Here is a 5,251-nt window from a genome sequence, read left to right as displayed (position 1 = left end):
TTCTCTGAAGTTTGGAAACAGCATGTCAGCGAATCTGTTTTGCTGAAACTGCCTTTGCCAGGGGCATGTTTCATGGATGCTGCCATATTGGAACAGTTGATGAGTAGTAGTTAAATATTATTTTGCTAAGTATCTTGACAGAGTTAATGTTATGCCGATTCTTCTATTATTATTTCTACTTTAACTGTGATGTAAGAATTAGGTGTATTTTGCTTAAAGCCTATTAGTTTGACCAATCGAATTGCATCTGGAACACAGTGCTTTACACTTGCCTTTAAATAAGACAAAATTTAGGGTCCCGGTATCTCTTTGACATGTTTTGAAGGGATTTGGGTTGGTTTAGGAGCTCTTGACAGGATCATAGTCTTGAATTCCAGGTTCAGTTTAGAGCTGAAAGCAAAACTGAAACCCTAATTTTAAAAAGCTCAAAGCTATTTACTCTGCTTTCTATGTAGCAGACACCTCGTTATCAAGTTTGTAACAGATGCTACCTATAATGCTACTTTCACCACCACCTTCCTTCCTCACAAATGCTGTCTGCCATATCCATGGATGCCAGTCATGTGACTGTCATCACCATTGGTCACATAACCCCTCCTACTCCTGACTCTAGAGACAGTCTCCACCTCCACTCACAGCACCACAGTAGGTCCCAGCCACAAGCTCTGCTGGGTATTTACCACCCCCCTTCCAACAAATGGTTAGTCCATCATTCCACTCTGCCCCCATGTCAGTGAATTCTGGACACGCTGCGATGTTGAACTCTTTTTCCATCACCTCCATGCCTACTTTTTCAATCATGACTCCCTCCACCCTCCATGGACCCCTTCTCCTGCCTCCAACTCACTCCATAATCCGAGACACCCCATGTTAGCATGTTACCCTCCCTCGACCTTTTCACTTCCAATTGCCGTTGAGACATTAACCGACTCAATCTCTCCACCCACTCCAACCTCCCGCGCAGACCTCCACTCCCTCCGCTCCAACCACAACCTCACCATCAAACCAGCTAACAAGGAAGGCAAGGTGGTAGTGTGGCACACTGATCTCTACATCACTGAAGCCAGGAGCCAACTTGCCGACACCTCATCCTACTGCCCCCTTGGCCATGACTCCAGCTCGCATCACCAAACTATCATCCCCAAGACCATCCACAATCTCCTCTGATGATCTCCCACCCTCAGCCTCTAATCTCATAGAACCGGATGGTGCGGGGTTGGGGGACTATCTCTTGCCAAATATCCACAAACTTTACTGCTCTGGTTGACCGATTGTCTCTGCCTGCTCGTGCCCTCCTGAACTTATCTCCACTTTCTCAACTCATTCCTGTCCCCCTTGGTCCAGGAACTCACTACATAAGTTCAAGACACCTTCCATCTTCAACAAGTCCTCCATGACTACCGATTTCCCAGCTCCCAACTCCTCATCTTCCAGCCCCTCTACACCCCCAGTTCTCCATAAAGGAAGGCCTAAAAGCCCCAGTTTCTTCCTCTCCATGACCCACCCAGTGCCCCTCCAACACCCAGTGCCCCTCCAACACCCTAACTGGCAGAACTGGTCCGTACCCTCAACAACTTCTCCTTCCAATCCTCCCACTTCCTACATACCAGAGGTATAACCATGAGCACACACATGGGTCCCAACTATGCTGCCTTTTCATAGGATATATGGCACAATCCCTCTTCCACAGCTACACTGGCACCAAACCCCACATTTTCCTCCACTACATTGATGACTGTATTGGTGCTGCCATGTGCTCCCATGAGGAGTTTGAATAGTTCATTTACTAATCCAACACCTTCCACCCCGACCTCAGATTCACCAGGTCCATCTCCAATACGTCCCTTCCCTTACTGGACCTCTCCGGTCTCCATCTGCGGTGACCGTCAAACACCAACATCTACCTGGAATACACCTCTTCCCAACCACCCCCCTGCAAAAACACAATCCCTTATTACCAATTCCTCCGCCTCCACCATATCTGCTCTCAGGATGAGCGGTTTTACACCAGGACATCCCAGAAGGACCATAATTTTCCCTTGCCAGTGATCAATGGTGTCCTCAATCATATCTCCTCCATTTTCCACACTTCTGCCCCCCAACTCCAACAAAGATAGAATCCCTCAGTCCTCATATTTCACACCACCAATATCCAAATCCAGTGCATCATCCTCTGCCATTTTCGCCACATTTAGTCAGATCCCGCCACCATAAATATATTTCTCTTCCCACTCCTATCTGCATTCTGTACAGACCATTTCCTCCATGACTTCCTCATTAGGTTCACATTCCTAACTCCTTCCCCACTTGTGGTACCTTCCCCTGCCATCATAAGAGATGCAAAACCTATTCCCACATCTCCACCCTTACCTTCGACCAAGGCCCAAAAGGATCATTTCAAATCTGGCAGAGATTTACTTGTACATCCTCCAACTTCAGTTATTGCATCCGGTGCTTTCAATGTGGTCTCCTCCACATTAGAGAGACCAAACGCAAACCCACGGAGTGGTTCAGGGAACATCTCTGGTCCATACATACTAACGAACACTACCTTTCTGTGGCCATCCACTTCAACTCCCCAAAGGATATATCCATTCTGGGCCTCCTTCACAGCCTGCAGAAGACCACCCACAAAATGGAGGAAGAACACCTCATCTTCTGCCTCAGGAGCCTACAAACACACAGCATGAACAGAGAATTCACCATTTCCAAATCTCCCATCCCCCACCCCATCCCAGATCCAACACTCTAACTCGGATCTGCCCTCTTGACTTGACCTGACCTACCTTTCCACTCCACCCTTCCCACCAACCTATTACTATCACCTACCTTCGCCCACCTAAAATCTATCTTTCCCTAGCCCCACCCCCATTTCCCCTATTGATATCTCAACCCCCACCCTCCCCTACCTTCCTAAAGAAGGGTCCTGCCCAAAACATCGATTCTCTTGCTCCTCAGATATTGCCTGTCCTGCTGTGCTTTTTTCAGCACCACACTTTATCAACTCTGACAATGTCCAGCATCTGCAATCCTCAGTGTCTCCTTATAGTATGTCTCTCTAAGGGCAACAGGACAGAACAAATCCCTCTTAGAGTCACATTTCATCACACTCTATCAATATCCTCTCATTCAACACTAAATGAGAAAAGATGTTATAGATAGTGCCATCAAACATGATTTCACAAATAACCTACTCACCAGTACTGAGTTCCACTTCTGCCAAATGTTTGGCTCCAGAACTCAGCACAGCCTTGATTTAAACATAGACTTTTAAAAATAAATTCTTTCATGGAATGTAACCATCCCATGAAAGGCTCATTTTTTTGCCCATCCTTAGTTAATCTGAGGTACATTCAAGTGGTTGTCTGTTTAGTTCAACTAGTCAGTGATTAGATGCTGGCCAATCCAGTGGAATGTGGAATCGGGAGAAGAGATTGAACATCTGGGAGTTAAGCAGTTGTTTGGGTAGTCTGAGTTGGAGTCCTGTTGTCTGAACATGTTTTATGGAAAGGAAATAAGAGGGGCTTCGAGCTGAATCTGGATTGCAGTTGAAGGGTAACCAATGGCCAGTTCTCTAAAGTAGAATAGTGGAGTTCTCTTGTGAAGAAGACAGAGTTTGAATGATTTGTGTAACTCACAGTAATCACTGACATTTGAGTGAGTTGCTAAGAGAATCTATGGGCTTTGATTTGATTGTGTTGACCATTTAGCAGTTACCATACTTGTCTAATTTTTAAAAAATTCTTTGTTAAAACAATGCAAGTTTGTATCTTTATTTTCTTAGTAAGCAATTAGAACTTCAAATTTCATCTACATTAATACAAATGTCATTGGTTCCTAAATTGATCATAAAAAAATGCATGTGTTTGGGAACTTAATTGATTAGTATGATGGTTGTTTGAAGGTTTTATCATTTCCTCTTTAATGAGAAAAAGCACAAAGGCATTCTTGATGAAAATATGTGGCCTTTATAAATGTAGCAATCATGTATAACAGCAAGGAGCACAAAATTACTGTTTCCTTCAGTGCAATGTATACATATGGGTTAATTGTGAAGCATGATCCACATGTCCATTTTTGGAGATTAGCAAAATTCTCCCTCTATGGATATTACAGCACTCTATACAAGATATGATTATTTCCCATTGCTATTGCTATGCCAAGGACAGTTAGCAACCTTCCTTTGGTATTTAGCAATTCTTCACAGTTCCTGAATTCGGAATTCACTGAGAAAGCCACCTTGTCCCTAGTATTTTTCATGACTTTTGTGAGTCTCCTTGCTTCAGGACTAGAGCTAGAATTATTTTTTGTGAGATAACAGATAATAAGCCTTCAGGTGAGGAATCTTTAAAATTGTGGATATGCACTGGTTTTAGACATTGTAGTAAAATTGTTATAAAGTGACTGCTTTGGCTAATTTGAACTGCTGCAACATCTTTGTATTTTTGTCTTCTCAGCCATCTCAGATGAGCTTCTAATAGCTTCTTATGAAGATATCATAAATATATGTTAAGAATGGTGGTCTTGTGGCTCAGTGGGTAATGTTCCTGCCTCTGAGCCAAAACTCTGGGATTGAAGTCCTACTCTAGGACTCGATAGCCAAGGAAATTGCACTCAAAAGGCATCCAAACAGGTGGAGTATCCATCTGCAAATTATTCTAACATATACCATAGGTAGACACAATGAGCAGGAGAGATTCCTGATCATCAGTGAGATGGACGGAAAATAAGAGCCTATTTTGCCTCAAATTGCAATATCTAACCACAGCAAATAGAGGAGAGGAGACGCTGGTTGTTGGCTAAATGGTTAGTGTGGTGTGCCAACAGTATGGGATTCAATACCTGTTCCAGCACAGGTGCATTTCATATCTGCTTCCTTGTCCAATCAGTAATGGAGCTCATGGCAACAAAGGTTGGATTTGTCTTCGGGCAGAGAAATGAAGAAGTAGTAAGGTAGGTTTTGGCATTTATAATTGTGGTACACACTCACATATGACTAACACTTTTCATAACATAATAAATATTTACACCAAATTATTGATTTCTGTACATAAAGGTATGCCAATTATTGAAGTTATTTTATTTTCATTTTGGAGGAGTTTCTTGTATGATATGCAATCTTGTGATATTAAGTAAAGACTTCAATGATGTCAAAAGAACAGAGTCTAACCCCAGATTACTTATGGAAATACAGAACTGCTCTGTTTGATACTTTTTAAAAAAAAATAACATGCAGGGCAGAGATCATTGA

The sequence above is a fragment of the Chiloscyllium plagiosum genome, chromosome 4 (genome assembly GCF_004010195.1).
Source record: "Chiloscyllium plagiosum isolate BGI_BamShark_2017 chromosome 4, ASM401019v2, whole genome shotgun sequence".
Classification (NCBI taxonomy): Eukaryota; Metazoa; Chordata; class Chondrichthyes; order Orectolobiformes; family Hemiscylliidae; genus Chiloscyllium; species Chiloscyllium plagiosum.
The sequence above is the reverse complement of the archived record's forward strand: the minus strand, read 5'-3'. Positions refer to the sequence as shown.